At 42.0% G+C, this 6,000-nt stretch overlaps 1 pseudogene; it reads left to right on the forward strand.

The window, feature by feature from the left end:
• The window catches only part of LOC119235748 (ATP synthase subunit g, mitochondrial-like), a 49,580-nt pseudogene extending 46,681 nt beyond the window's left edge, over positions 1 to 2,899 (forward strand).
• Positions 2,900 to 6,000: the final 3,101 nt, after the last annotated feature.

Below are 6,000 nucleotides of genomic sequence, written 5' to 3' on the forward strand. Positions count from 1 at the left end.
AGAAAGCCAGAAGAACCCAGAGTGAAGACTTGCTGGGGGCTTGGAGGCCTTCTGGCCTCCTGGCCCCCCTGGCACCCCTGCCTGCTATGCACCTGGATGCTGCACTACATGTAAAAGCTCAATAAAAGCCTGAGAAAGCTACCGAGGACTCCTGCTTTACCCTGATCTGCTTGAATCATAAAGAAACCAGCTTTGTGGCCCATCCTGGCCCTACACGTGTTATCTTTTCTAAGTGGTATCTGGAGTGATTTTCTTGTTGTGGATCTGATCTGACTATGTCACTCCTTGCTCAAAACCCTTCATTTGACGTCCTGTTGGCCATAAAGGGAGGGCCCACATCTCCTGTGACTTACAAATCCCTCTTTCAGGCTTTTGGCTTCTTACTTACTTTGACAACCTCATCTTCCACCATCTTCCTTCACTGAACTCTCTTCAGCTGGCCAGTCTTTTTCTTCCACCATATGCTTCTGCTTTCCTGCCTGAGGCTCCCTCCCACTCTACCGTTCCCCTCTTTTTTTTTTTTTTAAGATTTATTTATTTATACACAAAGAGGCAGGGTACAGGCCAGATGTATGGAGAGTGAGAGGTCGCACCAGAGACAGAGTGGGGAACAGAACAGGCAGATGGACTGAAATACACTGCTGAGGGGAGCAGTGGGCGAGCCAGGAGAGGTCTGCTTCACCATGTGGGTTGCTCTCTGGCCGCTGGGGATCGAACTCGTGCTGCAGAGGTGAGGATTGCTTCATAGTGTGGTATTTAACCCCTTGTGCCTCCAGGGAGGCCCCTGTCATTTCCCTCTTAATCTGACCAACTCTTACACTTGAATTCTTAACTTTCAGGTTAATTTTCCAGGAAGACTTTTAGTTTTCTAACTAACTAATTAGTTAAAAGTCTAGGGTATTGGGGCCTGATTTTGAGGTGATTAGTTGCTAAAGAATAGACAGAAACAAGATTGTGCAGGACTTTTTAAACTGTGCTGATTTCAAGAGCTTGAACAGAAATATGATGGCAGCTCTGAGTTACAGGATGGAGTGAGTCTTAAGAGAATGTTAACATGTCCATCTAATTAATGGGCAGTGGTCTAGGAAACACCACATGAATCCTTTTGATGATTCCATTTTCACATTTTCCCAAGCACTAAAAAAGTCACTTGCTTCAATAGCATTCTTGGAGACCCTATGAATTTGCTATTGAAAAATACCAGCTGCCAGTATTTGACTTTATGTTGTCGTTTACTTGGTGAGTGATGTTAAGTAGAATAGTAACTAAAGCTCAAAGACCATTAAATGATTAAATAGTGTATATTGTAGTAGTTAAGAGTGCAGACTTTAGAGAGATCTATTTTAAAAATCACTTACTAGCTGTATGGTTGGGGACAAGCTGTTTAGACAACTTAGCAAAATGAACTCTAGCTGAGGGGTAGAGCAATGAGGGGTGAGGGAGCTTGGGGTAAGGAAGGCAGAGTCTAAAGCAGTTTGCCAAGCAAGACATTTCTTTGAATTTGAGAAAGTCATCTTAAAATCCATGTGATTCTTGTATTCTCTTCCATAAAACATTTGTTTGTTTTAACATAAACACATTTTAAGTTAGGGGAGGGAATCACATTGAACTAAACTTAACGTCTCCAATTTTTTTCTCCAAAAAGACAGACTTTGTTCACCCTTTGACTTGAAGCACTCCTGGCACAGAAGCATGTGAATAGATCAAGGGAATTACCAGCCATGCTATGAAATCTCAGTAGAGAGACGTTCTGCACTAATCTTTAGCCACTGATGTACAGTGTTCACCCCAAGAATACTGTGGTCATTCATCTTTCATCTTTCAGTTACTCTCACAGAAACCTCAGGAGACATGCTGGCTTATCTCTTTTCCTTATCTCCTTTCAGTATTTTAGTTAAGTATTTTAGTCTTTCTCTCAGAAGCCAACTTAAACATATAGTTCTATCACTGCTTTTCCTTTTTCACGCATTACCTGCCGTCGGCAGTCCAGTTTAGGTTTTTATTATTTCTTGTGTTGACTGTCATTGAATCAGGAAGAGGTTTCCTGTGTGCATTCTCCACACTTAGCCTGTGTCCCATGCATCTCCATTGTCTCTCTCATTAACTATGAAATTAAGTTGTGATTTCCAAGATGGGCCATCGTCCAACTTATTTGATGTAACTTCCTTTCTAGCCCAGTCTTTTCTTGCTCTCCTATGGGGTCCACACCCTGGCCCATATAGCCAGAGTGAACTGTCCCCTCTTTCCTGAGCACCAGCTGGAGCACTGGCTGCTCTGTCTCCAAACCTCAGCACCAGCTAGTCTCACTGCCTGTTGCCATTGTGTCAGCTTTTGTTTTTTTATTAATATAATTTATTTGTATATATTTTACATCATTGTTCATTTTTGTACAATGTTTGCTTTCTCCTCTCAGGTGTAGTCCCCATAGAATTCCCACCATCACTATTCAGCCGGCCATTCGGGGCACGGAGTCTCCATTCTAGAGCCATGACCCAATTTGTCTGTAACCTTGTGGAGAAGGCCTGGTGCTGGTAAGTGCTGCTGTGACTTACTCGAAATCTCGATTGGCCACATTTTAGAGCTATGTCAAGGTTGAGATGGTTCCTCCAACCCCTGCTGAGATCCCTGCAGCTCTTCAGAGCCTGAAAAAAATAGTCAATAGAGCTAAAACTGGTAGCTTCAAAGAGCTCACACTTAAGGAAGCTCTGCTGAACGGTTTGGTGGCCGCTGAGGTTGGATGTGGTTCTATGTTAGCGAGATCACAGGCAAGTGTGGGCTCATTGGCTATAATGTTTGAAGACCAATCTTTAATATCTGATTATATTTGGTTTACTGTTTGTGTATTCTTGGACCATGTGTGATCAGCAGGGTATTTGAATAAATGAATGTGTCAAAATGAAAAAAAAAAAGAGAATTCCCACCACCAGTTCACCCATCCATCATTGCTATAGTCCCTTGTGCTCTTCCCTCCCATTGTAATCCTCTTCCTCCTCCTTCCCTGCAGAGTGTCTCTGATTTATGGTCACCTGTTAATTTTTTTATTGTTACTATTTTTCCTCTGATCCCTTATTTGCTTCCCTTATAATCCTCCTATAACTGAAACCACCAATATTTTTCTTTATCTTTCTGACTTATTTCATTGAGCATAATCCCTTCTGGCTCCATCCATGTTGCTACAAATGGCATGAATTTATCCTTTTTGATTGCTGAAGAGTATTCCATTGTGTATATAAACCACATCTTCTTGATCTAATCTAATTTTGGGCATTGGGTTGTTTCCATAGCTTACCTATTATAAATAGTGCTGCAGTGAACATAGGGGTGCAGATATTAATGTTTTTGTGTTCTTTGGGTAGTTTCCTAGGAGTGGAATTGCTGGGTCATATAGTAGATCCATTTTTAGTAGTTTGAGGGACTTCCACACAGCTTTCCATAGTGGTTGGGCCAGTTTGCACTCCCACCAGCAGTGTCGGAGAGTTCCTTTTTCTACACACCCTCACCAACATTTGTTGTTGCTAGTTTTTCTTTTTTTTTTTTTTTTAAAGATTTATTTATTTATTTATTTATACAAGCACTGGGTACAGTCAGAAGCGCAGGAGGGTGAGAGAATTCACAAGAGCCAAGGGGAGCAGAACAGGCAGACTGACAAGGTACACTGCTGAGGGGAGCAGCAGGCGTGGCTGGAGAGGTCTGTGCGCCATGTGGGACTCTCCCCAGTGGCTGGGGTTCAAAACGGCGCTGCAGAGGCTGCAACAGCTTCACAGCCCAGCGCTCAACCGCTGCACCACCGGGGAGGCCCTGTTGCTAGTTTTTTTAATATGGGCCATTCTCACTGGTGTGAATGGGTATCTCATTGTGGTTTTGATTTGTATTTCCCTGATTATAAGGGATGTTGAACATTTTTTCATTTACCTGTTGGCCATGTTGTGTCAGCTTTTAAATAGACTTTTTCAAAGTCTATCTTATAAGCCTGTTCCTCCATATAGCCTTCCCCAATCACCCCAGTTGAATGTATGAGATCTCTTTCATTTATTTATTCATGGGCACAAATGTTTATGAAATGCCTAATGTATCAAATGATAAAATAGGGCTGGAGATTTAACAATGACTAGGCCAAAATTATAACCTACATGGAGGTTATAGTTTAATACAGAAGAAGACTTAGACTGTTTTCAAGTGTCATGAGTTGTTTTTTTGCTGTTGTTGTTTTTGTTTTTGTTTTTTTTGTGGGACCCTCGCCGGCAGCCAGGGAATGAACCGGCGCTGCAGAGGCTGCAGGCAGCCTTGCAGCCCAGTGCTCAAATGCTGCGCCACCAGGGGAGGCCCATGAGTTTTTTGTTTTTTAAAGATTTTATTTATTTATTTGTCTTTGCATTGAAGAACTGGGGTGTAGGCCAGAAGTGGGGGGAGGAAGGATTCACAAGAGGTAAAATGGGGAGCAGAATAGGCAGATCTACTGAAATACATGGCTAAGAGAGCAGCAGGCAATATAGGAGAGGTCTGCTGTACCATATGTGGGTTAGCTCTCTGACTGGGATCGAACTCAGGCCATCGTGGTGGGCCATCATGGTGGTAGCACTGAGACTTGACCCTAGGCCACCAGGAAGGCCCTGGATGAGTTTTATAAGGATATTTACAGCATGTTTATAAGGATATAACTTAATCTGGGGATCAAGTACAACTTACCCAATATGAGGTTTAGACAGAACTGGAGCATGACATGCTAGTTAGGTGAAATGGGAGGGGAATAAAGGAATCTGGGGACATGAAAGAGTGTTCTAGGCAGACGAAACGAAACATATAAAAGTCCAAGTATTATTACCGTAAAGCCCACCAAAGCACCCATAGTTTACCACCTTAATCCATTGTGCTCCCTCCCCACTTTGCTGTCCCCCCGAATTCAAAGGGAAATGTGTCCTACATGAATTCAGTAGATTAGATATCCAGTTTCTTAGTATCCTTGATGTTTCAGCCTCATTATTGAACTTCATTTCTCTTCTCAAAACTCCCTTTCATTTCAGTGGGATTCCTTTACCTTATGAGAAAAAAATACACACACATATCCAGAACCTCAAAAATGAGGTACTTTTTACTTAAAACTTCTGAAATACACTTTTATATTTCTCCTACATAGACTTCATTGAGTCTGATGTTTTTTGAATTTTTTTTTATGTTTATGTTACACAGATACAGGCAGGATGTCATTTTTTTTTTTAAGTTAGATGTTAGATAAACTCCCCATACATTCATTTTCAAGCACATGTTAACATTTTTTTTTAATTGCAGGAAGAAATGATCCCTTCTTTCTTTTTCTGACTTACTTCACGTGTCATAATCCCTTGTAACTCCATATTGCCATGAATGGCATGAGCTTACCTTTTTTGATCACTGAGTAGTATTCCATTGTGTATAGATACCACCTTTTTTTTTCCACTCATTTTGTGCATTCCATATTTTGACTGTTGTAAATAGAGCTGCTACGAACATGGGAGTTCACGTTTCCCTTCAAATTAGTGCTTTTGTGTTCTGGGGGTAGATACTTAGGAGTAGAATTTTGGGTTCTACATGAGATCCCTTTTCGATCTTTTTTTTTAATTTATTTTATTTATACAAGTGCTGGGGTACAGGCCAGATGCATGGGAGGATGAGAGGATTCACCAGAGACAGAGTAGGGAACAGAACAGGAAGACTGACGAAACACACTGCTGAGGGGAGCAGCAGGAGAGATAGGAGAGGTCTGCTGCGCCATGTGGGATTATTGCCGGTAGGCCGGGATCGAACCCGCACTGCAGAGGCTGCGAACAGCTTCACAGTGCGGCGCTCAACCGCCTGCGCCACCAGGGAGTCCCCTCTTTTCAATCTTTTGAGGAACCTCCATACTGTTTTCCATAGGATTGAACCAGTCTACTTTCCCACCAGCAGTGTAGGAGGAGGTTCCTTTTTCTCTACATCCTCACTAGCACTTGCTTGTTTTGTTTTGTTTTTTTAAATATGAGTCAT

The sequence above is a fragment of the Talpa occidentalis genome, unplaced genomic scaffold, assembly GCF_014898055.3.
Source record: "Talpa occidentalis isolate TD23 unplaced genomic scaffold, MPIMG_talOcc4v2.1 talOcc4.9, whole genome shotgun sequence".
In the NCBI taxonomy this organism is placed as follows: Eukaryota; Metazoa; Chordata; class Mammalia; order Eulipotyphla; family Talpidae; genus Talpa; species Talpa occidentalis.